The sequence below is a fragment of the Arvicola amphibius genome, chromosome 12 (assembly GCF_903992535.2).
Source record: "Arvicola amphibius chromosome 12, mArvAmp1.2, whole genome shotgun sequence".
Taxonomy (NCBI): Eukaryota; Metazoa; Chordata; class Mammalia; order Rodentia; family Cricetidae; genus Arvicola; species Arvicola amphibius.
The window spans coordinates 84,790,455-84,799,287 of record NC_052058.2 but is presented as its reverse complement, the minus strand read 5'-3'; the positions used below and the strand labels follow the sequence as shown (position 1 = coordinate 84,799,287).

The 8,833-nt window shown below is 45.0% G+C and overlaps 1 pseudogene; it reads left to right on the top strand.

Annotated features, from left to right (window-relative positions):
- The first annotated feature begins 6,439 nt into the window (after positions 1 to 6,439).
- On the top strand, positions 6,440 to 7,421 carry LOC119827151 (annotated as a pseudogene).
- Positions 7,422 to 8,833: the final 1,412 nt, after the last annotated feature.

The window sequence follows — 8,833 nt, the reverse complement described above, 5'->3', positions numbered from 1 at the left end:
TCACCCATTCCTCTGTGATTTGACACACGCTGATCTTTAGTTTTGTGCCTGGAGCAGGGTCTTTTCTGTTGTTCTGTTATATCTATATATTCCTACCTACTTTATGGTTTGCTTGTTACTGTTTTTAAGTTTTTATATGTTTTGGGTGTTTTGCCGGCGTGTATGTGTGCCTAGTACCTGCAGAGGCCAGAAGAGGGAGCCAGATCTCCTGGAACTGGAGTTACAGGCCTTGTAAATCGCCATTTGGGTGCTGGGAACCAAACCAGATACTCACCAAGTGCTCTTAACCACTCCTTACCCTCGAGTGTGTGTGTGTGTGTGTGTGTGTGTGTGTGTGTGTGTATTTAACTTTACGTGCATTGGTGTCAGAACGCCTGAACTGGAGTTACAGTTGTTACAGACAGTTGTGAACTGCCATGTGGGTGCTGGGAATTGAACCCTGGCCCTCTGAAAGCACAGCCAGTGCTCTTAACCACTGAGTTCATCTCTCCAGTTCCTAAAGTTTCTATTTTTAAATGAGTTCATTTAAGAAAAATTATTTATGTGTACAGTTCTGTCTGCATGTGCACCTACAGGCCAGAAGAGGGCACCCGATTTCATTACAGATAGTTGTGAGCCACCCACCATGTGGTTTTGGGAATTAAACTCAGGTCTTCTGGAAGAGCAGTCAGTGCTCTTAACCTCTGAGCCATCTCCCCAGCCCCTAAAGTTTCTATTTTTTTTTAAATATAAATGAGTTCATTAAGGCTTGGCTAGTTAGGTCTCACTAGCTATTGAAATAATATGTAACTTTTTTTTTTAAATCTTACTATGTAGCCCAAGGTGTTCTCAAATTGGCAATACTGCATCAGCCTGAGGAGTTCTGGGAATACACCACTCTTTGATAATATGTATTTATCCACGTTGGATCAAATCCAGGGTCTTATGTATTGAAGGCTGACATTGAGCTATGCTCTCATCCTCCAAGCACTATAAGCTTGGAGCTCATTAGATGTCACTTGAACTTTCCTTGTGTGTGTCAGTTTATTGACTGAACCACTTCACAAGCCACAGAGGAAGGGATGTGTAGCCATTCCCTAGAGATGGAAACATTCGGGCATAGAGGAAGAGAGAAGGTCATACAACTTAGGTAGCTTGGTGTTAGAGCCTGCAGACCTGCAGACCCTCAGACCCTGAATTTTCTATGACCCCTTGCCTGCCGGAGTAAACAATTTATTTTCCCATGCTTGCAGCTGCTCTGAGCATGAGACCCTCAGGAGTTCCTGATGGCAGGGGAGTGGTTTTTGGTGGGCTTGCGTCTGAAAAATCCCAAGAGCTAGGGTGTGGCCATTAGTCAAGGAGAGCTCTATATAAGATGTCCTGGAACACAATAAAATTGGCATTCTTATTTCAAGAGTGACCCATGTCTCTGTGTGTTTTTTAATCCCCAGACCCTTGCCCGATGTGGTGCAGGTGCCACAGCTCAAATTGGCAGGGTTCACAAGGTTATAAAATAGGAGCCAGATGGTAGTGGCACACAACTTTGATCCCAGCACTAGGAAGGTCGAGGCAGGTAGATCTCTGTGAGTTCAAGGCCAACCTGGTCTACAGAGTGAGTTCCAAGACAGCCAGAGCTGTTATACAGAGAAATCCTGCCTTGAAAAACCAATAATTAATAAATTAATTAATTAAATAAAAAAGAAAAGAAGCAGTAACCATGTTAGGGAGAGGATACTCCTGTAGAGCTGTGGGTAAATTTCTTTGGTCAGTCCACAGTGCGCTTACTGTGTCTCCGCAGGAAAAGTAAAACAATAGCTAGGAAGTCAGTTATCTCCGGCACCTGAGATGGAACCTAGAGACTCACACGTGCTAGGCAGATGATTTACTACTGAACTATACTCCCAAGCCCCCTCCTTCCTCCTTTGAGACAAGGTCTTACTAATGCAGCCCTGGCTGACCTAGACCTCTCTCCATGTGGACCAGCAGGCCATGCTCAGAGATGCATCTGCCTCTGCCTCTTGATGGCCGTGATTCACGTCTTACATGCTGGGATCTTTTTCCTAACTTAATGTAGCGAAAGGCCCAAGTAGCAGGGACTTCCCAGTGACAACAGAGCACCTGTGTATTATGCTATCAGTAAAGCTTACCAAGAAGAAGCTGGCTCAGGAGACATGGCCCCTCCACCTCCAATCCAAACATGTTCAAAATGTCCTCCAAACTTCCCCTGTCCTGGGTCAGGCGGCCGCTGCCCCGCCCTATCCCTAACTAAGTAAAGGGGAGAAGGAAAAACTGCAAGCAGTTAAGGGTACTAAAAACACCAAGTACTTATACAGCCTAAAGGTAAGCTATTCCAACAAAAATTACTATTGTTTATCCCATCTGATAAAAATTCCTAAGGAAGGGTGGTGAAACTTATCCAGGAAAAGCAGCTAGGTCAGGAACTCCAGCTGACTCCTGACCTCCCCAGTCAGCTCCTGCTCTGTGTCTGTAAGCTCTCATTTGATGTTACCACTGCTTTCCGACCCCACTACTCCAGCGGCGGATTTCTAAGTGCCCGATCTGACGATGATCCGCTGTCCATCTGCTCCCTGATATTGGTTCTCTCACTCTGCTTGCTGCATGCCTGCTAAACTCATGCATCCGAAACAGAGCATGGCCACCCTGATTCTCCGGACTGCATAGAACAATAGGCACCTAGACGTTGCATCCTGTTACTTATTCCCCCAATAAAAGGCCCTAGTGCTTTTATTAGAGACTGATTCTAGGGGTTGGGTCAGGGAATATACAAAATGATCCTAGAGCAGTGCTCTCAACCTGTGGGTCGAGACTCCTCTGAGGGTTGAGTGACCTTTGCACAGGGGTCACCTAAGAACAGCAGAAAACGCAGTTACATTATGATGAATAGCAGTATCAAGATAGTTATGAAATAGCAATGAAATAATTTTATGGTTGGGGGTCACACAACATGAGGAACTGTATTAAAAGGCCACAGCATTAGGATGGTTGAGAACCACTGTCCTAGAGCATCTTGTGGTTGTGAAAGTAAGAAAGCTAAAAACCAAAAGAATGGAAAAACTGAGGGCTGGTGAGGCCGTATGAATAAAAATGGCCCCCACAGGCCCATATATTTGGATGCTTTGAAAGGATTAGAAGGATTGGGTGTGTTGTGTGTTGCTGGTTTGTGCTTTGAGATTTCAAAATCTCATGCCAAGCTCAGTGTGTCCCTTTCTGCTGGATCAGGATGTAGAACTCTCAGCTGCTTCTCCAGCACCTTGACTGCCATGTGCCACCATGCTCCCCACCATGATGCGGAGGGAGTGGGCGTGGCTTGTCCCTTAAAGAGACAGAACAATCATTACAGAACTCTAGGCTACTTCTCCAACACAATGATTGTCATGTATCCACTATGTTGCCCACCATGTTGATAATGAACTAAACCTCTGAAACTGTGAGCAGGTCTCCAATTAAATGCTTTTTTCTTAAAAGAATTGCCTTGGTCACTGTGTTTCTTCACAGAAATAGCAGAGTGGCTGAGAATACAGCTAGGTGAGTCCTTATCTACTTATGCGTGAAGTCTTAAATTCAAGCCCCATCACTGGGGGAAAAATTATGTTAAACCAGGCATGGTGGTGTATTGTCAGGAGGCAGAAGCAGGTAGATCTCTGAGTTTAAGACCAGCCTGCTATAGAGCAAGTCCCAGGACAGCTAGGGCTACACAGAGAAACCCTTTCTTGTTGCAGGATATCTGATCACACTGTGAATCCTGAGATTGTATTATTTACTGAAAAAAAAATCTGTTTCTAGTTGTGGTGTGGCTCAATCATAGCATAGGCCTTTAAATCCAAAAATATTCAGCTTGTATTGTAATACAATACTGTAAACAGGGTTAAATAAAGTCAACCATAGGTCAAGAGGAAGAGCAAGCAACAGAGCAAGCAAGCTGACAGGAAATGAACATAAGATTATTAAGGAAAAAAACATAGAGCGTAAGAAGGAATCAGAAGGATGGATAGAGAGACACAGAGGAAGTAGAAGGGAGGGACATTGAGTTTGAGGAGACTGGTTTGGTTGGGACAGGAGAGAAGAGAGGCTTTGGGGACAATGGCAATGGCAGAGGAGGGAGGTCAGCTGGGTGCTTTCTCTCCTCTCTGAGCTAGCAGGTTTTTACCCCAAGTCTTTATTGGTAAAATCAAATGATTGAGATTTTGTTAAAAAACACTTTCTCAAAAAACAGAAGAAACGCAGTCACGATGAAAGGCTGTAAGAGCCAGCCAGGGGCAGATATTGCTGCTGAGTCTGACAGCCTGACTTTGGTCCTAGGAATACACCTGGCAGCAGAAGAGACTGACTCTCTCACGTTGTCCTCTGACCTCCATCCTCACCCCCTATGCCCAGAACCTACACATAAAAAATTCTAACAATGCTTTAAGAAGAGTCAACCAGGCCGGATGGTGGTGGCACATACCTTTAATCCCAGCAACTGGGAGTCAGAGGTAGGCAGATATCTGAGTATGAGGTCAGTCTGGTCTATGAAGTAAGTTCTAGAACAGCCAGGGTTGTTATACTGAGGAACCCTGTCTCAAGAAACCAAAACCAATGCCCCCCCCCCCGGCAAAAAAGCAACCCTCAAAAAGAGTCAACCAAAAGGAGTTTCCGACAGCCAAAGTTAGAACAACCTGCACAAATAAATAATGATAGTATTGAAATATAGACCCCAAGTGAAATAAATCTCCACGAGTTTATACAGGTAAAAATGAGAAAGTAAATGGGTACCAATTCTTCCTTAAAAGATAATTCTAATTAGTGCATGTAGAAGGAATGAAATAAATAGAAAACTGTATTTATAACAGCACATATCAAAGTTAACAGGCAAAAGTTAAAAACAATATACTCACATCTCAAATAATCTTACGGTCATTAGTTATAAGGGAGAAGACAGAACTTATGCCAAACAATTAACACAGGTATCACTGCCATCAGCACGCACTGAGAAAAGGAGTGTCATCTCTGCACGGCCCTTCCGTGACTTGAGAACAACATATCAAATCCAAGCAGAGATTGCTCTGGAACAACAGATTACTGTTCTTCCAAAGCATAAAGTTCAGGGCTGGAGAGATGGTGCCGTGGTCAAGAGTCCTTGTACTTCTGAGGGCACGGTTCCTAGCACAGTATACTTCACAACCATCCGTAACTACAGTTCCGAGGGATCTAACACCCTGCCTTCTTCTCCTGATGGCACTAGATAGTAGCGCACACACATATACTTAGGCAAAACATTCGCACACATAAATCTAAGAAAAAAATCCCAAAGCATAAAGCAGCTGGGCAAGGTACCACATGTTTTTAATCCAAGCACTTGGGAGGCAGAGGTAGGAGTTCCTGGTCTACATAGTGAGTTCTAGAACAGCCAGGATTACATAGAGAGAGACCCTGCCCAAACAAGCAAACAAATAAATCTAAATACATAAATACATAAAACGAGCATAAAGGTCAGGGCTGGGGAAATGTTTCACGGATTAAGAGCATTTGCTCGTCTTAACAGATGGTCGAGGTGTGGTTTCCAGCACCCTCATGGTGAGTCATAACTGGGTAATTCCAGTTCCAGGGGATCCAAGATCCTTTTCTGGCCTCTGCAGACATCAGGCACGCACATGGTGCATAGACATACATGCAAGCAAGCACACACACACACATACATTTTTTTAAAAAAAAATTTTAAAGCCTCAGAACTGGAGAGATAACTCAGAGGATAAGCATCCATTGTCTTTTCAGGGGGCCTAGGTTCAGTTCCCAGCACCCACATGGTCGCTCACAAGTGTAACTCCTGTTCTAAGGGGTCACAGATGACACCCTCTTCTGGCCTCTGAGGGTACTAGGTAAGTACATGGAACACATACATATGTGCAGGCAAACCAGACAAGTAAAATAAAACAACTTTGTCTTTAAAAACTTTTTTTTCAAGGCGTCAAGGTCACAAAAGACAAAGAAAGACTAAGAAACAGACTAAGGGACCACGACATGAATTAATGGAATTTGGGGTCCTGCATTTAATTTTGAAACAGGAAAAAATATTACGAAAAATAAAAAAGTCCATAGTTTAATAACTATAATGTGAATTTTGGTTTTGAAGCTTTATGGTTAAATAAGATGTTAACATAACTGAATTTGAATGAAAGATAAACCAGAAACTTTTAGCTTTACAACATTTAGGTCTATAGTTATCTAAAACAAAACTATTTTCTTAGAGCTACTGACCCCTTGTCAACGTGACACACAAACAAATCACTCCTTAATCAGAATCTTCCTCATTTATTTCCAAGATGGCACATTGATATTAATATCACAATATAAGACATAAATAACTTTAAAAACACCGCAGTCCTCACAAACACATTAAAACTTCAGTCTCGAGTCCAGGTCCGATCCTGCTCTCATTGCCTCTCCTTGCGTCATGACTGGGATGAAGCCCATTCTACTGCAGGGCTATGAGCGGTCCATCATGCTGCTCAAGTCTAATCACGCGAAGGAGACCTCCTCTTCACCGTGGCCAAAGACCCTATCGTCACTGTGTAGTACTCTGTGAATGGCAAGAGGCTGGGCACCTGCACGGGCCATACTGGAGCCATGTGGTGTGTGGATGCTCACTGGGGCACCAAGCATGTCCGTACTGGCTCAGCTGGCAACAGCTGGCGTCTCTGGGACTGTGAAACAGGGAAGCCGCTGGCTCTACTGAAGACCAACTCAGCTGTCCGTACCTGTGGCTTTGACTTTGGGGGCGACATTATCATGTTCTCCACAGACAAGCAGATGGGGTACCAGTGTGTCATGAGCTTCTTTGATCTATGGGATCCAAGCCAGATCGACAGCAATGAGCCCTACATGAAGATCCCCTGCAATGACTCCAAGATAACCTGTGCCGTTTGGGGATCCTTGGGGGAGTGCACCGTCGTAGGCCATGAGAGTGGAGAGAGCTCAATCAGTACAGTGCCAAGTCTGGGGAGGTGTTGGTGAATGTTAAGGAACATTCCCGGCAGATCAATGACATCCAGTTGTCTAGAGACGTGACCATGTTTGTCACTGCATCCAAGGACAACACAGCTAAGCTCTTTGACTCCGCGAGTCTTGAACATCAGAAGACTTTCCGAACAGAAAGTCCTGTCAACTCAGCTGCCCTCTCTCCCAACTATGACCATGTGGTGCTGGGAGGTAGCCAGGAAGCCATGGATGTAACCACAACCTCCACCAGGACTGGCAAGTTTGAAGCCAGCTTCTTCCATCTGGCTTTTGAAGAGGAGTTTGGGAGAGTCAAGGGCCACTTTGGACCCATCAACAGTGTTGCCTTCCATCCTGATGGCAAGAGCTACAGGAGCGGTGGTGAAGACGGCTATGACCGCATCCGCATCCATGACTTTGACCCACAGTACTTTGAATTTGAGGTCTAAGAAGCTGGACCTTAGTGCACACTGGGGAAGCTGCTCAAGAGGGTTTTAGATTCTGAGAAATAAATTAGTTTCTTAAAACAAACAAACAAACAAACAAACAAAAAACCCTTCAGTCTCTTCAAAATATCCAATCTCTCTAAAAATACAAAATCTCTATTAAAAGTTCCAAGTCTAAAAAGAAAAACATTCCAAGTCTTCCAGCTGTGGGCTCCTGTAAATATCAAAAATAAATTAAACACCTTCTCACTTCAAGAGGGAAGAACCGGAGCAGAGTCACAACCTGAATGAAGCAAAACAAGCTCCAATTGTACAAATAACTCCACATTCAATGTCTGGGATTCACTCGGGATCTTCTGGGCTCCTCCGAAGGGCTTGGGTCACTTCTTCAGCTCCAGCCTCTGCAGCACACACAGCTTGTATCTAAGTTCCGGCAGGCGCCACTCCACTCCTGCTGCTGATCTTGGTGGTGGTCATCCCGTGGTACTGCATCTCCAAAATGCCAAGGGCTTCTGCTGCAACTGGGCTGCGCTTTCACCAATAGCTCTTCCAGGCTCTCCTCATGGTAGCAAGCCTCTTCTCTGCATGAGCCCTTCAGTCCTGGGCTTTCGATTGCCATTGAGTCTGGCCCTTCACCAATGGCCTCTCCCAGGCTCTCCTCATGGTAGCAAGCCTCTTCTCTGCATGAGCCCTTCAGTCCTGGGCTTTCGATTGCCATTGAGTCTGGCCCTTCACCAATGGCCTCTCCCAGGCTCTCCTCATGGTAGCAAGCCTCTTCTCTGCATGAGCCCTTCAGTCCTGGGCTTTCGATTGCCATTGAGTCTGGCCCTTCACCAATGGCCTCTCCTGGCCTCTCACAGTGCCAGGCCTCAGCTGTGCTCCATGGCCCCATCACACCTTCAAAACCAGTACCACCTGGATGATTCCTGCACTACCAAGTTTGGCTGCAAGGCACAACCTTGGTCACTCTGCAAAACAGCTTCAGTGTTCTTTTAGGGAACACTTCCTAGAAGACAACAACGCTGGTTTCTCTCTCTGTTGTTTTTGTTTTGTTTTGTTTGTTTTTGTTTTTTGTTGTTGTTTTTTGAGACAGGGTTCCCTGTGTAATCCTGGAACTCACTCTGTAGACCAGGTTGGCCTCAAATTTAGAGATCCATTTGCCTTTGCCTCCCAAGTAATGGGATTAAAGGTATGCTCCAACATGCCTGGCTTGCTGGTCTTTTTTTTTTTTTTTTCTTTTTGGTTTTTTCGAGACGGGATTTCTCTGTGTAGCTTTGGTGCCTGTCCTGGAACTCATTCTGTAGACCAAACTGGCCTCACACTCACAGAGATCCCCTCTGCCTCCCGAATCCTGGGATTAAAGGCGTGCACCACCATTGCCCACCTTGCTGGTCTCTTCTCAGTCACCACTAACT